General features: G+C 39.9%; 1 long non-coding RNA gene across 2 annotated transcripts in view; it reads right to left on the minus strand.

Annotated features, from left to right (window-relative positions):
• The window catches only part of LOC139705173 (uncharacterized), a 413,615-nt gene that overhangs the window by 118,776 nt on the left and 271,088 nt on the right, over positions 1-23,751 (minus strand). For both annotated transcript variants that reach the window (XR_011707043.1, XR_011707044.1), the window contains one exon: positions 5,275-5,344. This is a non-coding gene — a long non-coding RNA (uncharacterized lncRNA). The remainder of the gene's footprint in view (positions 1-5,274; positions 5,345-23,751) is intronic.

The following is a 23,751-nucleotide window of genomic DNA, read 5'->3' on the forward strand; positions in this document are numbered from 1 at the left end:
CCAATCTTTTAATTTATATGTATTTTTGTGGGAAATTAAGAAGTGCCACAGAAGAAGTTGTTCTCCAGTTAACTCTCAAAACAGAAGTCTACACTGCTACTGGGTTTTTGGTTTTGTTTTGCTTTTAGTAGTTTTGCAAGTCTTTTTTTTTTTTTTGGTCAAGGACCATTTGGTTGCAAATAATAGTATCCCACTCAGATTAGGGTGAGCCTTAGAAGGGGAATGTCTTAAAAATAATACAAGTGTAATTCAGAGAACTCAAAGTCAGGAAGTCTAGCGAAGCCTCCTGGGAGACTGGAATGAAGAACTGGAAAGTTGTCAGGGACCAAGATAGCTGCTTTCTCTCTCTGCATGTCTCTCTCCAAACTCCATGGTCTCTTGTCTCTGCTTTTCTTTATTCATCTTCTTAATCCATTTCTCTCTGCAATCCAGATCTCTGTTTCCCCATGGACAGGAACTAAAATGGTACCTAAGGCATTTTGATGCGCCCTCTTTCTGCACTGCCCAGCCTACAGAGCATTCTTCTACTTCCATTTTGCACAAGGAATAAACAGACTGGCCAAGTTTTGGTCATGTTTCCATCTCAGATTCAAGCCACTGTGAGCATGACAAATCACAGGTCCTTTTCCCATCCTTAGAATTCTGAAAATGCAACTGACACTGAGATCCTCTCTCACACGGTGTCTTTTTTCTCTTCTACTATTGTCTTCACATTTTATTCTGTTGTATTTTCATTTCAGGATGTTCTCTTCTCATCATTCCTTATTTTTATCTTTAAAAAGCTTGTTGTCTAGGCCAGACATGTAATCCCAATGGCTCCAGAGGCTGAGGTAGGAGGATCAAAAATGCAAAGCCAGCCTCAGCAATTTAATGAGGCCCTAGGTAACTTAATGAGGCCCTGTCTCTAAAAAAGGAATTTTAAAAAGAGCTAGGAATATAGCTCAGTGGTTCGGCATCCCTAGGTTCAATCCTGGGTACCAAATAAGTAAGTAAGTAAATAATAAATAAATAAGCCTGTTGTCTATTTTAATCTTATTAGAAATCCTTCTCATTCCCATCAAAAAGTCATTTGCATTTCCATCCCTCAGAAGTTCCCCCTCTTTTTCCACCATAAGTTTTCATAGACCTGGAGGATTTCTCTTTAATGGAGAATATGTTCATACTTCTCAGAGGTTTCTCTTTTCTTCTTCTGAAAGGAAGAGGGATCCATGATAATATTTGCTAATCATAGCTTCACTTGACCCAACCATGAAGAGACCCTTCATCAAAATACTACAAGTGGAGGACTAGTTGATATGACAAAGTTCTTACCCAAATGCCATCATCTACCAGGCTGCCATCTGATGTTGCCCTAATAACCAAGAGACGAATTTCCCTAAACCAATCAAGGACAAAAAGAAAAATTAGAGTTCACAGCATGTACTTTATTACAAATTCCAGAAGATCAAGATCTTTAAGATAGTTTATCTCTAACCTTTCAGAGCTTTGCACATACTGTATAGCGGATGTTTGACAGTGGTTGGAATTTCCAAAATGCAAGTTTTATCATGTCATTTACCTGCCTATAATCCTTAAATGTGTCCCTAGATACAAGAAAGATTTTAGGTTTCTTAGTCTGAAATTCTAACTCCTTAGAATACTGATCCTTTCTTATCTCACCCTTAGGAAGAAAGAGTTCCCGATATATCTTCACATGCCTCCTGAGAGTAGCACCATACTTGCAGTCTCATTATGTCCAATGCTCACTTCCACTTCCACATCTGTCTTATGTGTGTCATGCTCTCTGCCTGGAATCTTTCTCCCCTCTCCTAACTGTCTGTATGGTAAACACTCACTAAGCCTGCCAACCTCAGCTCTGTCATAACTATAACATCTGGGGCAACTGTCTCTGATACCTGGACAGAGTTGGACTTCCAGTTCTCTCTGTATATGCTTCTATTAATGCATCTTGTCACAAATGCTTTTTTAAAAACTTGACTCTTTCCTAACAAAACTGAGAGCTTTTTGTATATAGAGACCACATATGTCTCATCTCTGTATATCTAATTTCTTTCTGGAATCAGGTAAGAACTCCATTAAACATTTGATGAACAATCAATTAATTGTCTAGACATGAAAATCATAGAATTAGAAGCAAAAACACTCAGGTTGATAAACACAACCCATAGTCATTATTTAAATATGAATCGACTAGCCAACTGTCCAGCTTTTCGTAATCAATTAATTTTCATGAAGAATTGGTAGTTACAGAGCCTCTTCATTTTAATTCACAATAACACATCTGATCTTTGATAATGAGCTACTTTTAATTATGTACTCAGAGACAGGGAGGTAAATAAAATGTGTACTTATTGACAAAGCCCTTTAATGTTTCCTTTTGTCACATGAACCAAGAGAAAAATAGATCATTCAAGTAGCTCACAAGGGAAATACTAATAAATACCTTCTTTATTTGTACAACATTTGGAAGGTTATGAAGTACTCTCATATCCCATGTAATTCTTAAAACAACCCTGTGAGTTAATTAGAGTAAGTATTATATTAACCTATTTCACAGATATGGCATTTCTAAGGCTCAAGAGGTAAAATGATATGCCCAACGATCACTCTGCCCAAAGGTAATGAAAGTAGCACTCAAATATAAATCCTTCAGCTCCTTTGCTGAAATGCTTTTTTCATTTAATTTCAATTCATTCAGTTCAGAGGGAAACCCAAATAATGTGTGCATTCTACAGCTTAGTCCCCGGTTGACAACAACACCAATAACAATATACAGCATTTTGGTTTATAATGTGTATGAGAGTCAGAAGATTTCATACTCTTTCACTTGCTTCACACGGTGTCCTTTTAAGGTAGATTAAAGTAGATTGGACAAATATTCTTTTCTCTATTTAGCAGATGAGAAGTTTGAGATCCATTGACACTAGGTGACTTTTCCCAGTTATGCAAAGACAGTGACAGATCTTATTCTTGATTCTTTGCTCTAGTTAACCTATATCTTGGTATAATGAAAAGGTTTGACAATTACTAGAGAGTTTATGGATTCTGCAGGAAACAGAGCAGATAAATAAAAGTAATTAGCTCTGTCTAGACAGAACCAGAAGTGTCTCCATGGCAGTCCCGGCAAAGATGCAGTCCATCTTGTCCTGACTCCATAAGGGAGTATCCAATGGTCCAGTTGTGTTTTATTCAGAGTAGCTTAAGGTTAGTGGGATGTGTATTTCTAAATTAATTAGGAAATCATATACTTTTAGTCTCAGATAAATTTAAACTACTTATCTTTTTAAGAGATGTATTTTGAGCTCTTTCAATGTGCACATTTCCCTCAAATGAACTTTCAGCCTGGGATTTGGGTATTTCTCTCCTTCCACCCATACATTTCCCTAATATACAGGTCTACTTCTGTATTTGCACACACACACAGAGCACATGAAACTATGCACATGATATGCCATAATCACCCCTTCTACACATAAACATTATTTACACACATACACGCACGGCTCTTGATTATACTCCCCTACTTCAACAGAAAAACATAAGATCCATAAGATATACACTCACCCTTTTAGATAATGTCTCTCCTTCTGCACATGTGCTAGCCCACCCTCTTTCAATTAAACATGTACATACTGCTGATCTCACACAAAATGCCAAGTTTTAGAACAATCAAGAGTCATGTCAAATTTAAGGTCCTGAATGAACCTAGTACATTATTATTTGAATTTAACACTAGAGGCTGAGATCACTGATGGAGGATTTTCAGACTCTGGAGGCGGGAGAATAGGGCAGCACAACAGAAATGTAGGATGGAAGATTTCCCTATCAATAAATCAAAGGTCGGGAAATCATCCGAATGGAAGGCATTTATCCACAAATGTCTCTCCCACTGTCTCTCCCACTCAGATGTCACAATACTTTGGAAAGTTTCCCCATTGAACTGAGCTGAGGCATTCCCAGGGTCCTCTTTCACCCCAGATGAATTCCACATGGAGAAGTGGACACAGGAGACAAGGATGACCTATACTTGAAATCCAGATCTGCCTTTTAAACTTTATGAGCTTTAGCTTCCTTGTGCCAAAAGGAGACGATAGTACTCAACACTTTGTGTTATAGTGAGGATTAAATGAAATGTAATGATATATACAAAGTGCCTGGCCGAGTTTCTCACACACAGTAAGCTCTCAATTAATGTTAGGACTAATGTTATGCTATACTCCAAACACATGAGACCTTACACAAAGGCAAACTGTGTTAGACGTATATATGGTGTATTTGTACAAAGAAATGAAATTTCAGCTGAATTCTTCATACAACATTAATAAGACTGGAAGAAAAAAAATTGGATTCTTGATAAAAGTTGGTCAAGGATTCAGGAATCCTTTACATGAGGCTTTGATTTCCAAATATCTGAAACAAAGAATGTTTTGCTTTGCAGAGAGAAGTTCAACTTAACTATGTAAATTTGGGCTGGGGTGAAGGAGCCTTGATTTCCCAGGAAAGATGGAAACCAGGAACCAAGAATCTCGAGATAAGAATTCTATTCTAAAACTACAATGATCTGAAACAAGACAAGGGTACATAGAGTATTTGTAAGGCAATCTGAGTATGCCAACAAATAGCTAGTGTGACTATAAACTTAAAAAATGCTCTTCAATAGTTGTCAGTGTAGAAAAATAAGAAAAAGATGTCTGAAAGAGCAGTTGATGACTTAAATCACCTATATATCCAACCACGAGGCACAGGAGCCTGTATGATAGAGGGAGAAAGGCATTGGGCATGGAGTCAGATGCTTGGGTAAGATTTAAGTTTCAGTTTCCCCATTTAAAAAATGTAGTTAATATCAGTACTCATATAATTGTAGTCTTATTATAAAGTTTAGATGAGATATTACATGTAAAGTGCTCAGAATAAGGCCTAGAACCATCTAGTAATGGTAGTTTTTATTTTAATCAACTTCATAGTGTTTTCTTGTTACACTGTAAAATATCTTTAGTTTAATCAAAAATATTTGTTAGCTATATGTATTGAGGGTAGGGGATTCCTATTCAAATGCTCACTTTCATCCAAAGGAGAAGTAAAAAAAAATTTTTTTTTTTCTTTTTTCCATCTAAAGAAAAAAAATATTGTGCATGTTCCTCGTTCTCTTCTCTCCACTCTACTCCCTGTCTTCATAATCACTCAGGTCTGCTGTGCTTTACTAAAGAGAACCACTCCCACTCCACCCCCAGAAAATGTCAAAATGAAACATGAATTTATCCAGAAACTACTTACCAGCAATATTTTGCAAAACATTTGTGCTCATCTGTCAGGCTTCTAGGCCAAATGTGGCCATCCTGCAAAGCTGTAATAAAACATGAAATAAACCTTTCCATAAAACATTTAATAAAGCTGTAAAAGTTAAATAGCTCATAATAAGCAAACCATATAAAAGCATGTAGCTCAGCTCTCCATTATTACCCTTCATTAGATCTTGAAGGAAAACCCAAGCCATACTTCTAAACTGCCCAATTTACCGTGTGGTATTGAATCAAGGGTATTGTTCTCCATTTTGAGGCAAAAGAATTTCACAATTGTTTCATTGAATTGAATCTAAGACGATCAGATTCCTCTCACTGAGGTAAAAATCAATTTTTAAAGAAACTTATTGAAAACTCTTGGAATCTTTTCGATAGATCTGAGAAGAATATGGAATTTTTTTACTTAGTTTTCTGAGGGTGATATTAAGCAATGAATGAGCATTTGTTTTGGGCTGCCCAGCATCCAGTTCTTCTTAACAGTGTTCCATTTGCTTTCAACAAAAAAAAAAAGAACCTATTATATGGATTATTGGGAATTTGGAGGTATCTGAACAAACCACCCTCACCTTCCCTCAAGAAAGGATAGAATGGAGTGACCAAGCTATGCCTAGCAGACTGCCTTCTAGGGCTGCTGTGGATCTTGATTAGAGGAGTGAAGTGGGAGCTAAACAGCTGTCAATCACTGCCTTTTTCCTTCTACAGTAGCATCCTGTTGGGACTATTCAGTCGTTCCTGGTGCCCAGCCCCTAGGCTTGCCAACATTCCTTGCCCTGTGAGTCCAATTCTTTAGCTTTCTCTTTTCTATTATAAGTACTCTATATCCTTCTATTGAATTCCTTTCTTCTCAAATTTTCTTGAGTTGCTGGCTATTGCTGGTGCTAAAGGATCCTAATTGCTGCAAAGTCTCTGGTTTTAATTGTCATTGACTCCCAATTATTTTCAAGAAAATAAACTTACAGTGCAGAAAAAAGAATCACAGAAAGACAGTTTGTTCACCTTACCATTCCTCCTGTCAAAATAAAAACCTATCTAGGATTTATCTAGGGCAAATTATGTCCAAAAGAAATTAAATCAAATGGCTGTCAAAATTATACAAAGTTTTCAACAAAAGAAAAAGCATAGCACCTATATAAAAAAAAATTAACCAAGAAGGTATGGTCCAGAAGCTTCCATTGCACACAAAATAATTTTTAAATCTCTTAATAGCTGAGAGCTTCATATAAATATTTGCCTAATGGCCTGAGAGGCACCAAGAAGTAATAAAATCCCTGTGAGTTGAAACCTTATAGATTACAGTTGGTGGCTCCAAATTGTTTGAGGTTAAGAGGATTTATGATTTATAAAAGACTAGTATTGTTAGCCCTTGCATAAAACAACTACATCTCACAGGCTCATTTTTACCAGGAGCAGTTCACAGGAGCCAAAATGATATACAAAATGGAATGCCAGCCTCTATACTTTGTTCAAACTCTTCGCCTTTCAAGCCAAGTCATTTTAAGTGAAAAAATCAGTTAGAAACTTGGGAAGTAAATTGGTATTTAATACAATTCCATCAGATCATTTTCTCCCCCCGACCCCCCGAAGTCCTACTCACTGAAGAATCTTAATTAAGAAGAAGGCAGAGAATTCATTTAAATGCACATGTGATGTATTAAATATCTGACAGACTCTTTGCCTGCTTCCTGCACATGAGAGCAGGGATGGAATACAGCTTGTCACTAGGCTCAAGGGCAGCTTGAAGCCACCTTGGCTCAATAATGGCTGCTGTCTTTTTAAAACTCTCAGAGGCTCACATTGTAGGTCTCCTTCCAGTTTCCAGTGGTATGAGAGACACCGCCAGTATAAATCTTGTTGTCACAAAAGAACAAGTTATAGTATATATTCAACCACACACATACAAAAACTTTCAAATAACATTAACTTAAACCCACAAAACCAAGGCGAGTCAGAAGCAAAGCTGAAGCTCTGTCCTTAAGTCACCCCCATTGTGTTTAGATCTTGAATACCAAGCTCATGGCAGGGTATGGCCAGGGCTGGTCCACACAACGCTAAGGCAATAGGTCAAACTGAGGAAAAGAAGAAAAAAGAAAAGAAAAAAAAAAGTAGAGAAAAGAAAGATCTCGTAGTTCAAGTCTAATTCACAAAGAAAATACAAACCAGTCTCCTTTTGTGTTTTTCTCATCCCAGTGTGTGAACCCAGACACCCTGACCAGTCCCCAGAGAGTACCAAAGATCAGCGTGGGACAACTTGGAGGGGTCTTCCCCATACTGGGTGCTAAACAAAGATTTTATAAAGCAAGTGGGCTATTGTTTGGCTGAAGAATATAAGTCTTCTGATGATTCATTCACAAGTCAAATCCCTATTTTTTCTAGGGTCACTAGATCTAATTAGTTAGGGGGCACATCTGTCCTTGAAAATCTATTCTGAAGCCCTGCAGGCATAGGGTTTGTGAAGTGGTAAAGCATAGGTGGGTAAGGGCTTCAGCTTAACAACCAGAGACCTAGGTTTCCAATTGGACCCAGCAGCCACCTAACTGGCTATGAGACTTGGGGTAGGGAACACAGCTCTCTGAGTGATGGCTATTGCACCAATGAAATGAATCAAAAATCAGGCACCTCCCAGGGCTGTTGTGAGGATTTAATAAGATACTCACAAAGCCCTTAGTTATGTGCCCGGTGTATGGTGGCTCTTCAGTAAATGGTCCTGATTATCCTGTAAGCATCAAATATTTCCAAAGGGCAAAAATAAGACAAGACCTCTTTAAGATCAAGACAGGAGGAGTGAAGATTTCTAGATGCAGAAAGAACTTGCTTTCATTACACAGAAAGTGACTTTCACACAGGGGAACGGCTGCCGAAGTGAATCATTCAATCCACAAATATGCCAAATATGTGCCAGTCATTGGGGAATTCAAAGATGAACAAGAGAGAAATGGTCCCTGCCCTCCAGCAAATAACAGTCTAGAGGGGATGCAGACATTGAAACAGGCAATTACAGCAGGGCGTCTGGTCAGGGTCCCATCAGTTTCACACAGCGCCCTGGTGCCCACCCCCCTAGTAACCCCACCAGAAACCACACTGGGGCCCCATCCTGTGTTCCCATCCCACTTCCTGACAATCCAGGGAGACTTGAAATCTTTGGCATTGGCCTTTCTGGGCCATAAGGCCTTTATAGCCAATGACTAAGCATTAGAATTCCATATGTTCTAGGTTGCTTTTAGGATTTGGATGTCAAGGACTGAGCTGTATACTTTCCAAATTTATATGTTGAAGCCCTAACTCCCAGGACCTCAGCTTGTAAATGCATAAAGGGATTAAGTTTGCTGGTTCTTCTTCCTCTGCCTGTCTCCAAAACCCTGGTGCACCCCAGGAGTCTGGCCTGGCTTTCCTTGCCTTTCTAACTCTCTGCCATTGGGTCCTGGCCAAAGTTCTTAATGCAAAATGTGTGCTAAGGACTCTGTCTGCATGGACAACCCTCACCCAGTTTGACTGGTATCTTGTGTAATTTGTAAACGCATAAGAGATACCAATGGCTCACACACAGGGGAAAGGCCGTGAGAAGACGTGGCAAGAAGAGGACCCTGTTCAAGCCTAGGAGAGTGTTCCCCAGGAGAAATGAAACTTGCTGACATCTTTGCCTCAGACTTCTACCTCCAGAACAGTGAGGGAAAAATCTTCTGTTGTTGAAGCCACCCAGACTGTGGTATTTTCTCAGGCAGCTTAGCAATGTAATATAGTTACTTTTCTTAGTGAAGCAGGGAATGAAACAGAGAAATAGGAGCTTTTGTGTCCCAGAGGGGACTGAAGTATATTGAATGAAGGGCAGAGGGTATTGATGCTGATTTTTAAAGCATGTGACATCCAACGGGGTGGACCATTTCTCCCAGTGGTTTGCTTGATGAGGAGATTGTCCAACATCAATTTTTTTCCCACCTAAGAACCCACCCATAATTAACAACAACTGGTTCAATGAGAAATTTTCCTAGTCAAGTAAGCCCACTCAGGGACCATGCCAACCACATTATAAAAATGGCTTATATTTTATTGAGTACATAATATGTGGCAGCCAACATTCTTAACACTTTACATGTAATAACAAATGTAATACTCACCACAACCTTATGTATTAGCATTAGGCTGCTGTTGCAAATTACCACAAACAGATGAGGTGGCTTAAGGCAACAGAACTTATTCTCTCACAGTTCTAAAGTCCAGAGTCTAGGCTGGGGGCCAGAAGTCCAAAGTCAAGGTGTCAGAGATTGTGCCCATCTTTGCTCACCGCTGTATCTCTAACAGTAAACACAGGTTTCTGTACATAGTAGGCTCTCAGAAATAATTGTTCTGCAAATGTAAGAATTAGTAAATGGATGGATGGGTGGGTGGGTAGATGGATGGATGAATGGGTACATGGGTGGGTAGGTGGGTTGATGATCTGGGCCAATCTACACTTTCTGTCTCAGCTCCTGCTGCTTCACTTACAACTGTTCCTTGTCTTCCAGCCCTCCTTACCACTTATTATTTTTTCAGTATTCCAGTCACCTGTGACAGCTCCTTTATCATTATGAACTAAGCTGCCTCTGTGCTTTTGCTTGTGTTGTGCCCTATGTCAGGTGTCTCTTTTTCAGCCTAAGGGCTTGGCTCAACTCTCACTTCCCCACCAGTACATTTAGACAACACACACTGCTGTGGTTTGGATTACCCCCAAAGGCTTATATGCTGCAGGCTTGGTTCACATGTGGTAGCGTTGGGGTGATGGACTCTTTAAGAGTTGGGGCCTGGTACAAAGTATTTAGGTCACATGGGACACTGTTCTTGGAAGGTATGAATGGTGCTCTCAGGAGAGAGGGGGATGATAGAGTGAGGTTAGCCTCCATACTTGACCCATTCTCCATGTGGCCATTTCCCTCCCCACTTCTCCACCACGCTGTGATGCAGCCAGAGCTCCCTCATCGGAGATTGAGCAGAGGGGATCACCTGGTCTTGGACTTTCAGGCTCAAAATGTGTGAAATAAGTAAACTCTGATTTATGATGTTCTTAGCCTTGGCTATCTTTAACAGAAAATTGACAAATACAAACACACACAAACACGTGCAAATGGTTTCCACTTGGAAGGGTAGCAGAGAACTTCTGATGTGACCACCATTGTGTTTAGTTTGCTCTCTGACATCTAGTTGTGATAGTTTTCTTCCTGATCCTACCCTGGAGAGGAGGTTCTTGGAAGTAGGGAGTGTCATATTTTCGTTTTATCACCAGTGTCTGACATAAGGCTTATGAGAGCATGGACATTGATAAATGTTTGCAGCATAAATCACTGAATGAATGGTCTCATGTCAATGTGTACACAAGTACACAGTTTTTTTATTTCTATTTTGACTAAGGCTCAACTGTGCATATACACAATCCAATTTTCAAAGGTGAGGCAAATTTTTGGCTTTCAAAGCTACTACAGCATAGATGTCACATAACTAAGAGGAAGCTGAAGCCAAAGTCTTGATGCAAAAACAGACATCCAGTGGGGGGAAATTATTAAACTGCGGTGGAGGCTCTTGTCACTTCCCGAATTCCTCCTTGTCTGTGTGATGGGTGAGTGAGGGGAAGAAATGAAGGAACTAACAGCATGAGCCCACCATGGAGGACTGCTTTTGTGTGATGACTCAGCTGGATAGCTTATGAAAAAAAAATCACATCTGGAGTCCACTTCAAAATTTATCAACCTATTCATTCATTTTGTATTTAATGTAATTAGGGGAGATGGGGCAGAGAGGTTGACTGCATGGGTTCCTGAATCAAACAACCAGACATGCTGGAGGGTTTCTCATCTTTACTATGGAGGTAGATAAGTAGGTATGTATCCTGTATGAATGCCCCTCCCTTGGCCACACCTCCTGCTCTACACCACAGAATTCCATTTCTATGATCTGCTTCACAGCAAGACTCTCTAAAGGGTTAGTTACTCATGCCCTCATCTCATGTTTCCTCCCAAACCTGTCACTTCACACTGGGTTGCTCATGTCAAGTCAATGATGTCTTCTATATTGTCCCTTCCCTGTTCTTATCCTCTGTGACCTTTCAGTGACAGAGGACATATAAGAACACCTTTCATTGTTTGAATCATTTCTTGCCTCTTCTGATGCTATTAACCCAACTTGTGAGTTCCACCTCCACCCCTGCCATCTCTAGACTGCTCTTTCTCGTGATTCTTTGCTGATTCCTCTTTCTACACCTGTCCTCAAAAACCCTGGTGCATCCCAGGACTCAGGCCTGGCTTTCCTTTCCCTTCCAACTCTCTGCCATCACTGACCAATGGTCTTAATGCAAAATATGTGCTGAAGACTCCTCCAGATCTCACTTTGTCCCAGAACTTCTCAATCCTGTTTCTACCAGTTCTCTTGCCAAAGTAGAATAGAGGGCAGGATGGACCCCATAGAGCCAGAATGGCTGAATTTCAATCCTTACCCTGATACCTGTTTGTCTAGGACTTCAGAAAATTATGGGAGCTGTTTCCTCATCTGTGAAAGGGGAATAAGCACTCATAGAATTTTTGTGAAGATTAAATCAGTTGTTATATTTGGAATGTACACTAGTGTCAAGAATGTGACAGACACACATACATGGCAATTATTAGTATTATCAGAAGTAGCAATAGGAGAATCTTCTCTTAGATGTCAAAGAGACATCTCAGTATTCCTGAAACAGAACTCCTTAGTGGTTCCCCAGATATCATTTCTACTCTAGTCTACTCATACCCCATCACCTTGATTTGCCTTATTTTATTCATATAATTTATCACTCTTTGAGGTTTCCTTATGTATGTTTTTGTGTAGTTGTTTATTATCTACCCCATCCCCAGGTAGAATTTAAGTTTCTTTAGGGCAGAGCCCTTTCTGCCTTGCTAAGTGCCATATCTCTACCACCTCTGCCAGTGACTGGTAGCAACGTAGAGTAGGTGCCTGTAATGGAAGCTCATGTATGAGATATACAAGAAAGTTCAGAGGTGAGAGGATTGGGTTATAAGAGCTTTAACCTAATGAATGCATTAATTCCCTTATATGGATTAATTGGGTGGTAAGTATAGGCAGGTATTGTGTGGCTGGAGGAGGCAGTTCACTGAGGGTATAGCTTGGTGTTATGGTTTGGATGTCATGTGTCCCCCAAAAGCTCATGTGGGAGACAATGCAAGACAGTTCAGAGGAGAAATGATTGAGTTGTGAGAGTCTTGACTCCATTAGTGAATTAATCCTCTGATAGGGATTAACTGTGTGATAACTGAAGTGGCAGGGTGTGGCTGGAGGAGGTGGGAATTAGGGGTGGCTTTGGTGTATATATTTGTATCTGGAGAGTGGATTTGCTCTCTCTGCTTTCGGATCACTGTGACGTGAGCTGCTTCCCTCTGCCGCACTCTGGGACCGTCATATTCAGGCTCAGTGGAGCCGGCCTTCTATGGACTAAGACCTCTGAAATCTTGAGCCCTCAGATACACTTTTCCTCCTTACAGATCCCTTAGTCAGATCCGTCAGTTACAGCAGTGAAAAGATGTTGAGTGAAGCTCTCTCTCTCTCTGCTCCCTAATTGCCATGTCCTGAGCAGTTTTCCTCTGCTACACCCTACCACCATGATGTTCTGCCTCATCTTGGGCAGAGAGCAATGGAGTTGGCCGTCTGTGGATTGCAACTGTGAGCCCCAAATAAGCTTTTTCTCCTCTGTGTTATTTTTGATATGTCTTTTGGTCAAAGCTGGCTAAAATAGTGCCTAGTACACAGCCCTGAGTGGAATAAATAAATACATGAACTATTTGACCCAAATTTGGTACCCTACATTTAGGACTTACTAGTTAAGGGACATTAGGAAATTACTTGATATTTGTGAGTCTTAGTTTGTTCAAATGTTAAACGGTGTAGTAATGCTTCTTGGAGAGATTACTGTGCACATTTAATATACTTAATATGCTTATAGCAGTGCCCCAGTGTAAGTCTTCATGGACTAACAAAGAATTTAAATAAGCATTCCCATAGCCACATAATTGTCTTTAAAATTAATAGGAACTCTAAGGAATGTTAATCTAAACATTTCCAGGGAATAAAAATAGAGTATATAGAATCATGAAGCTTTAGACATTAAAGGAACCTTTAAAAAGAAACTTTTTCATATACCTTCTATATAACAGATGTACACTGACTGATGTTGAAGAACTTAGGTGATTATCTAAGGTCACAGACATGACTAGAACTATAACTGGACTCCAGTTAGAATCCCCTAACTCCAAGTCCATTATGCATAACACATTGCTTGACCTTTGCCCCAATTATTTTGATTGGAAAATTAACTTTGCATGAATATACCTTATATATGAATTTCAGTTTGAATCACATTGTATATATGATTAAATTTTACAACTATTTGGAAAGTATTTATGTGTCCAAAATTATGTAAAAGACAAAAGTGAATGTGAAAATTCCCAATATTTCCCTATTCGTAATTTTTTTCATTGTTTGGTTACCTATTGTGTGCTCAATGCTGCACTTGATGTAGAAGAAAACAAATAGAAGGTATAGTCCTATCTTTCAAATATTTCTGAGAAAATACTTATAGGGGTGGTATTTATTTATATAGTTGTGCATTTGGTCACTTAATAAATGTGTGTTGAGCCCTTTCTCTGTTTAGTTTGTTCCAGAAATGTAGTTGTGAGCCTAGGTGAGGTTGGGCTGCTGTAACAGAGAACCAAAACAATCCAATGGTTTAAAGAAGATCAAAGTGAATTTCATTGTCATATAATAAACTGAGTTGAGTGTTCAGGTCGATGGTTACCTCTAGTCCACTTGGTCTTTGGAGACCCATTCTTTCTTCCCAGTCTTCCATCCCTAAAACTTTTTTATCCACCTAGGTTATACTTGGTCCTGGCAGACAACAACAAAAAGCAATAGATGTGAAATCCATCATTGGTGCTCACATTCTTTATGCAAAAACTTAATCTCATAACGACACATAATTGTAATGAGGTCTGGGCAATGTAGGTGTCCAGGAAGCCATTGCCTGGCCATGATTCTACCACTATGGAAAAAGAAGAGGGCAGGCTTGGAGAGTATGTAGTCTTGACCTCAGTGAGCAAAGTCTTCATATTTATAAACTGTGTATCCACAGAAGGAGAAACAAAATAATCAAATCCTTCCAAACTATAGTAAATACTGTGAAGGAAAAGTAAGGGGCCATGAGTATATGGGATGGGAGGACTGACCTGACCAAGAGCCTTGCATTCAGGCAGAAGGGATAGTCCTGGAAGCAGATGGGCAGTATGGACTTCCAGGTCTGAGTCTCGGCTCTAGAACTTTCTAGCTGTATGGATGACTTTACCTCTTTGTGCCTTAGTTTCCTCATTTGTAAAATGACAATAATAATTGTTGCATATTACAGATAACTATTAATATGACTATACCATAAGTACATTTGTTATATGGATTATCAGTGCTACACTATCAGCATGCAAAAAATACTTGAGAATGTGGGTAAATATCATCCCAGGAGCTCAGGAGTTTAAACTAGCAAATTATGTGGTGGTAATTACATAGGGTTTGTTTTTTTTTTTTTTTTTTTTTTTTGCAAAGACACAGGCATTTATTATGGAAAATAATTCAAGTTTATTTCTATGTTTTGGCCCATGAAAAAGTCTAGTCTTGGCCAAGTGTGCCCAATACATCAAATAAATAAGGGGAAATGTCAGAATACCAAATCCTTGAGATGCTGCCACCAAATAATGTTATTTATAGATTATGCATTTGTACAAGTATCACCATAGTGGGGTGGAACCTCTTTCTATGCATCAGGTAAATGGATATTCCTGCTCCTTTGTGCTTTAAAAGTCAACTGATTACACTGTGCTTTTGGTGTACTTAACAGTGGTTACGGGGGGTGGGAGGGGTCTTTCATCACACTGGGTTCTGGAGTCTTGAGTAACACTGTGAAACAAGGAAGCCCCTTCATCCACCAATCACCATTATGATTGAATAGTTCTGATTTGTGTTTTCTCTTCTGAGGATTCCTTCAGGTCATGGGATCATGAAATGATTGGGGAGCCCTGTGGTTTACTCCTGGCCCCCTCTGTCACTGTCCCCTCTGAGATTCTGCCACTTCCTTGGCACACTGTCAGGGAGGGATGATAGAGAGAAGGACGTTGTCCTCTGTCCACAGGAACCACTCCCCTCTGCCCACTTCCTGCTGTCTGAGAATCACATTTATTTTTTCAGTCCAGGAGAATCTTCCTTTTGCTCTTTCCCTTTTCTTCAGGGCCATCTCGTCACCTCAAACTTTCTAGACTAGAACACCTAGAAAATTCCCTCAGTGGCATGAAACTGAGAAAATCAAACCCCAGAAATGGTAGTTAGTTCTATGCTTCCCCTGTCCCCTGCCACATCCCCTCCAAAGACAAAGAAGGAGGTTCCTGTTGTCTGTTGAATTGGGGATACTAAGGAAGGAAACCCAGGAAGGAATAAAGGAAAATGGGACAATGATCTTGCTGAAAAGATGGCACCAGTATTTCTGTCCAACGGGGAAGCCATTTTCATCAGGAACTTCCCACATTGCCCTTCACAGAGGCTGCTTTTTCCCCTCTTCACTCAGAGTCCATGGCTACAGCACCAGCAGGGTGGGGACCCTGAGCAGAGCCAAGAAGCTGGAGTGCAGAGATTCTGGAGTCTTAACATTAAATGGTGGTATCTGGCATTTCTTTTAAAAGACTCTCTCCAAAGACGGTGCCTATATTCCCAAATGGCAACCTGGAGCCCGTGGTGACATCTCTTTGGGTCAAGCATCTGCCCTTTGGTTTCCCATAGAACATAGCACTCAAAACTCCCTAAAATCTAGGTCTGGTGCTAGAAACCAGTATCAGTATAACTGGAATATTGTTTGCTAATCATAGAGTTGAGAGGAAAAATAACTAAGGATAGACCAAGAGGGCATCTTTGCTTTAGGAAAAGTGGGAGTGAGGCTACTTTCCTCTGGAAGTGAAAGTAGTCCTACCTATTTCTCATGAGCATGAAATGTGTATGGGTCTGAGTTCAACTCCAGAGTAATGTTGCCAGATAAAATATAGGACATCAGTTAAATATGAATTTCAGATAATGGCTCTTTTTCTTTTGGTATATATCCCAAATATGGCATGAGATGTACTTACAAAAAATAATCATGGAACTGGGCAGTCTATATTTTCTTTCTCTCCTATTCTGGCAACCCTATTACTTAAAGGGCCATTGGAAAACAACTCAGTGTCTTCGTTTATTTATTTTTTACTTGTTTTGTCTACTTTTTGCTATGGTGGTACAGGGAAAAGGAAAGAAAAGGTCCCAGAGAGTCAAGAACAGTTGGAGAACATTTGGCATAGGGCTGGAGAAAAAGCAATCTCCTTACATGTGGACACGGAGGACTATCTCAAACCTAGACACAGACATTGAGCATGTGCAGACAAACAGAATGAAGTTTGCTTTTAATAGGGAATTTGGTATACAAAATATTTTTTGTGTGAATACATCAGAGACTATAAGAACATTAAATCCCAGAATAGGATCATCAGAAAGCAGGCAATTCAAGAAAATTTCATCTAGATCACACCTGAACAGAAACAATTCCCTAGCCTTACCTGTTATCAGTTCTTAGTGAGAAACAATCAGACAATAATCTGCAACATAGATCATACATGATTTGCTTGTTAATTGTTATGTAAAGTAGTTATAAGCTTCACTCCAGAGATTAAGTTCCTTCTTCTCACTTAAGCCTTAGTTAAGGAACCACTTTACAGGAATTATTTTAGATAGATTTCCAGGCTGGGTATGTCTGAAATCTACCTAAGTACTCTAGTCAAGAACGTGGATTCCCAGAGTGGGGACCTGTAGCATAAGGCTACTTCCTGTGGAATGAGAATTGGAAGATAAGAATGAGCACATCCTTACTGATGAGTGGGTAGAGGACCTGTGGATAGAATGTTGTGATACAGGGTGGTACGTGGATAGAGGGAGGTGCTGGGTGTCCATGTTTGAGATGTTCTTGGAAGGCTCCTTAAAACAGGTAGCACCTATGCTGAGTCTTAAGGAATAAATAGAGTGAGAAAAGGGGAAAGGAGAATTATAGGGAGGGAGGGAATTATGAGGAAACCCTGAAGCCAGGAGACCCATAGTGCTGCCCCCCTGGAAGCACTAACTGTCACCTGCCAAGCAGGTAGAGGTGAGAGGAGTCTGAAGAAATGTGTAAAAGAGGCTTTATGTGTCATATTAGGAACTCAGATTTTCTTTAAAAATCATGACACAGTCCCCGAAACATTTTAAAGTAGAAGTAACAGGGTGTCATTTGAATTTTAAGGTGACTATCAGGAAAGAGGAATCTATAGGGAGACACAAGATTATTGCAAGGGTCAAGGTGAGAATTGACCAGAACATGAGTAATACCAGTGAAAGAGAAAAAGAATGAATACATGGATTTAATACATAAGCATGCGTACACACACACACACACACACACACACACACACACACAAACGTACTAAGATGTAGCCATTGATTGAACAGGGAAATATGAAGAGTCTTGGAAATATGAAGATCAAGAATCCAAAGGTGGCTTCCAGCGTGGGTGACTAGGCAATGCCAACTAAAATAGGGAATACCAGAGAGGGAAGAAGATGAACTTGGCCTTGAACATGCCAACCTTTAAATGCCTGTGGAATATCCAGATGGAGATAATACAGGAGGCAGGGATGCTGGAAAGATCTTCAAAGTCTTGGCACTCTTATTTCTGGAAATCCCATCCCACATCATAGGGAAGATATTAAAATTTACCCACATCCCACATTAAATATAAATTTTGCAGTAAAAGTTTGAGAGAATTTTTATAATTTTGATTTCTAAAGTTATTTGCAATTCAGTCCATTTTTGATTGGCTACAGGTTTTTTTCAATTATCTGCAAATTGAACTTTCTTAAATAATAAACCTACTTTTGTAATGAAACTGATATGATATTATGTTCTACATAATACTTATTAAGTTTGCTTCCACAGAATTGCTTTTTTATTTTGGAGTTCATCTTCTTTTTATTTGGGTTTCCCAGGTGTTGAGAGACCCTTGAAAAGCTCAGAGAATACAGGCATGAAGACCAATATGAACTTTCATGTAAGCAAACAGTTAAACATGTAAGTCTGATGTTCAGGAAAGATAGATTTCCATAAGTCCAAAATACATGAGTTCTGGGTAAAACCATAAGAGTGAATTTAGTTTCCCAAGAAAATGCATCAAGAAGGCATCTGCAAGAAAGCTGGAGGAAAGAGGATTCCAGGAAGGAGACTTATGGTGAGAATTACTAAGAAGAGTTGGAAGGAACAGATAGCAAAAGACAAGGAGACAAAGAAAGGTAAAAACATCATAATTGGGGGCATTCTGGGCCATTTTGGGTATGGATGCCTGCCCAACTCTAGAATCACAAATAAAGTCTATTAAGAGGAAAAAATTCACTCTTGTGGTTTTACCCAGAACTTATGTATTTTGGACTTATGGAGATACATCTTTCCTGAACATCAGACTTACATGTTCACAATTGATTATTGAAGTAGTGCCAGATGAAGAGTTGCCAACTAGTTAATGAGAGTTCATTTAGCAAGAAGACTGGGCTAATGGTCTTAGTGTGGGAGTACACAGTTGACCTTAAAAAAAGCATCTCCAGAGAGAGGGAGTGGTCAATGCTGAGAGCCAAGGGATGTAGGGAGGACGAGGTTAGTGAGCGGAAGTGGTGGCTGTCCAAATTCAAGTGAGATACGACAAAGGCTGGAGTGAGACATTGGCAACATGAAGCCCGTGGTATTTGTTCAGAACAGAAAAGATGTGCATGCTTTCCTGAGCTGAGCAGAAATCTCCAAGACAGATAGAGATACTGAAGTCAGCAGAGAAAAGGAGGGAGTGGATGGAGGATGGTCTGGGAGAACAGATGGGAGTGGAGCAAGACCCAGGTGTGGGTCTGTCCTGTAGGAGTTCAAGGGCATCTTGTCACCTAGGTCTCCAGGAGCTACAGCATGTAGACAGACTATATTGTTTGAACTCTATTTTAAAAAATATATATATTTTTAGCTGTAGATGGACACAATAGCGTTTATTTTATTTATTCATTTTTATGTGGTGCTGAAGATTGAACCCAGTGCCTCACACATGCTAGGCAAGTGCTCTACCACTGAGCTACAACCCCAGCCCCCAAACGCTTGCTTAATCTTGTTTGTACCGTTGTTTCTCTATTTCTAAATATGTGTGTTTTCCCCCATAGGACTGTAGAAGCCCAGAAAGGACCATTTCTCAACCTAGGCTTTTGTTTCACATGTAAAAAGAAAACTTTATGGGGTTAAGGAACCTTAGAGATCATGTATAAAGTTCTGTCTTTCGTTCTTTTAAAGAAGAAAATTTGAAAGAACATATTACGTGTGTTTCATAATAGTAGAAGAGATTTCCCTGATTCTTGGAGAAACCAGTCTCTTTTCCCAGTAATTCACATACTTAGAAGAAGACAGGAAAAGGAAGGGAAAGGTCTGAAACTTAAAAGAAATTGATTTCCTACATCCATCATCTATAAGTTGACCAAATCCAATTTGGCCCTATTTGTTGCATTCATTCATTCAGCAAATATGCATGTGTCCCCTTCCCCATGCCAAGCCTGGGGGCTCTAGGTTCCTATCCGGAGTGACAAATTCTGAATGAGCATTATTTAGATATATGAAGCACTTCTCTCTTTTTCTGCCCTTAAATGCTTCCTTCTAACTGAAGGCAGCCCTTCTGCTTGACAGTTTTAGAATCTAATGAAAAACTCTCTGCCGACCCCATCCCAAGTTTTCTTCCCCACCACAGAGCAAATACAGATGCAGTTCACTCTTGGAACCTCGGGTTGGCTCTGGGATGGAAGTGGGTTTGGATTGGTTGTGCGGTGCGAGCAGCAGAAGATGAGAAATGAGAATACTGACGTGAGCCTGTATTAGTCAGGAAAATTCTAAGAAAACCATTCCCAAAGAGAGGCAGTCAGAGGATTTTTTCTCCTCTATTAGACTTATATAACTTGTAAAATAACAGGCTACCATTTTAGAATAGTTGGTGTTGGCATGCTGTTATTGTGAAAATTACACGAAACTATTCTTTTTAGAAAATATCACTTCAGGTTTTAGGTTAAAACTTGATGCCAAACACAGATGAGTAGTTGGTTTACACAATTATCGCCTTTTTCTTAGAAGTAAGGGCAAAACCTCAAAACATGCCACAGCAAAGTGGCTATTTCTGTCACTGGCGAACAATTGAAGGACATCCATAAACCTTTGGAAATTAATATCCCCAGGAAAATCTATTTGACGAGAGTCACAAGGAAGTTATTAACTAGAGTTAAGTCACTGACAAGAGATATTATTAATGATCTCATCAAAATTTCAAGTGCATTTAACTATCGCATTGCAAGCCTTATTATTGACGACTCAGAGAATGTTAAATTATTCTTCAGTAGTTACTTGGCTAGAGATCAAATGAAAGGAGATGAAGAGCTTAAGTGCTAGGTAATTCCATAATTCTTTCAGTTTCACACAATTAAAAAGTTACCATCGTTAACCTTTCTGTCTCTCCCCATCCCCAAATCTACCCCTGGTTAATACTGTATTAAAAGAAGTTTCTTTTAATTGTTAATTGTTCCTTGTTTCTCTTCCAAATGCTGACGCAGGAAGGATGAAAGTCAGAAAAATCCTCCAAGATTTGGTTTTCCAAAAGCGGTTCAGGAAATTCAGCTTATTTTCAGATTGGAAGAGACATTTTCAAGTACACTGGGTCTCTTACTGCCATCCCTCAAAGACTTTTTCCACAAGGGAAAGAGGCCGTCTCCTTCTCGCTCCACTCTTTCTCTCTGAGATCTTGACCTGACTTTCAGGTTGACACCAGGTTAAAACCTAGGTTTGTCTTTGTCAGTGTCCTCGATAGGTGTTGAAGCTTGGCCAAGCACTGATGCTGAATCATATACTTCATATATATAAATTTTAAGCCTTTTCAGAAATACATACTTGGTAATTTTTTTAAAACTCTAAGTATATTTGTTCGACTAGGACAGTGCCCTTAGTTGAACATTTCCTATAATCTGTGCAGCATCACACTGGTAGCTGCAGGGACAAAGGTCAAAGTGAGGTGCTCCTGGCTTTCAAGAAGCTTGAGAATGAAAACAAGCCACTCAGTACTTTTCACTAGGATGATACAGGTAGTACACCAGGAAGTCAAGGAGGCAGAGAAGGGTGGAGCATCCTGAAGTAGGTGACACCCAACCTGATTCTTAACAAACGAGTAGGAATTAATGAGGAAGGAACAATGTGTTCATCATATGCAGGTGATTTACATATGGTTTTCCATGAAATTCTTTCAACATCCCTGGGAAAAAGGTATTTTGATCCCTATTTGTAGGGGAGGAAACTGAGGCTTGCAATAACCTCAGTGAACTTGAAAATGACAGACTTGAGACCCCAAGTTCAGGCTATCATCACTGTGGTCTTCATCTTTATTACTATCCCTTGTTTCCTAGATCCTCCATTCTGCCCTCTGAAGGACCATTACAGAACCCCTATGTGCACAGAGATCTGGCAAATCACCTGCAATAGTTCATCTCTGCTAATGAGGCCACTGGGTATGGCCGCATAATATCAAGTGTTCTTTGAGACAGAAGCCCTCCTGTGGTCTCAACTCCCTTCTCGCCTGTAAAGCTTGTCACTCAATATATGGTCACATCACTTGGCGCTTCATTAAGCCATGCCTCCCTACTTCATCATTCACTCATTCAAAATGAAATGGAGAATTATATTTTCCCTCCCATCAGCTGCTCAGAAGATTCTTTTCAGAGAAATGACTATCCCAGATAGGAAAATGTCTTGAGAAGCCATCTTAGTTAGGCACGTCACTGTGAGGTATACATGTGAGCCAAAGATTCAAAGATGGGGGTTTAGCACATTCAAACAAGTCAAAGAAAATTTATATTCTTCTGAGATAAGTGAGGAGAAAAGGGAGGAAGTGAGAGGGAGTATAAGTACATTGTCATTATTCCCTAATCAAGATAGTATGTCAACTACCTAGCATTTACAGTATATTAGGTATCATAAGTCACATAGAGATGATTTAAAGAACATATGAGGGTGCATAGCTTTTTCTGGGCCATTTTATATAAGGGACTTGAGCATCTGTGGGCATCTGAAGAAGGGGGACCTGGGCCTCATTCCCTAGAGATACTGAGGGACGAATATATTTTACAAGTAAAGAAAACGACACTCAAGCAGATCAATTAACTTGGCTAGAATGCAGCCTTGTGCAAATGAAAACTGAATGTGAATCTGAGACTTCAAGGATTCCACTCTAAGAATCAGCCCTTCTCTGGACTATGAGATCCATTGTCTTCTTTTTGATTCCCACACTGGCCAACTAATGGCTGCTAGGGAGATGCCCACCGACTAAGGCGGCTGGGAGCAAATAGTACAGAACACTCTGGCCATGCTCAAGTCCTTTGGCTCTAAATGAACAGTCACTGGAGAGTTGGCAACTGTGGGTACCCTTTACATGGGTTCAGTCCTTTACATCTCTGCCATGTGTCCCCATGTCCATTTTTTCCATAACACACCCACATTTTGGACAGTGATGGTGCAGAGAGATGTCCAGCTTGGGATGAGCTTGGGAAGACCACCTTTGAAGGTCACACAGCATTGACAACAATGACTGGAGAACAACAGTTGGGGATTTTTATGTTGTTGGTGTTGTTTGGAGGTTTTTGTTTGGTTTTTTCTTTTTCTCATGCTGGGGATTAAACTTAGGGCACTCTACCGCTGAGCCCCATCCCCAGTCCTTGGAGAACAACAGCAGGCAAAATAAAAGAAAATCAAAAAGCAGAGAGAGAGAGAGAGAGAGAGAGAGAGAGAGAAGAGGAGAGAAGCAGAAAGGGAGAAAAAGGAGAAGAAAGAAGGAGGAGAATGCATAGCTTACTGAAGGAGACATTCACTCTTGCAAATAACACAAAGCCCTCCGCTGGAGAGACTAGAAAGAGCCTATAAGAGAGAAAGAGAGCACAACCCCCTGCACGTAGGCCCTCTCTCCTGCGTCTCCACACCATGGTGCCCTGCAACTCCTTTCCTTACCACATTCCCCACACCAACCCCCCAAGGGCATTCTGATGTCCCTTTCCAGCCCAGGTCCTGAAAGTCTCTCCTATGTGACTTCAGAAGTCTTATTTCTTTTAAGCATTTTACTAAAAATTAAGAGGAAACAGAAGGAACAAAAGTGTGGTTTTTTTTCCAACAAAAGTGTGGAAAATTACTAAACATCATCTAAGCCACTACATTTAAGCTGAGGACGACAAAAGCTTATGTGCAGGCTTTCTGTGGCCTGAACCCACCTTAATTCTATTCAGTTGCTATTAACTGAGGGCCTACTATGTGTCAA

This window comes from Marmota flaviventris, chromosome 3, assembly GCF_047511675.1.
Source record: "Marmota flaviventris isolate mMarFla1 chromosome 3, mMarFla1.hap1, whole genome shotgun sequence".
Classification (NCBI taxonomy): Eukaryota; Metazoa; Chordata; class Mammalia; order Rodentia; family Sciuridae; genus Marmota; species Marmota flaviventris.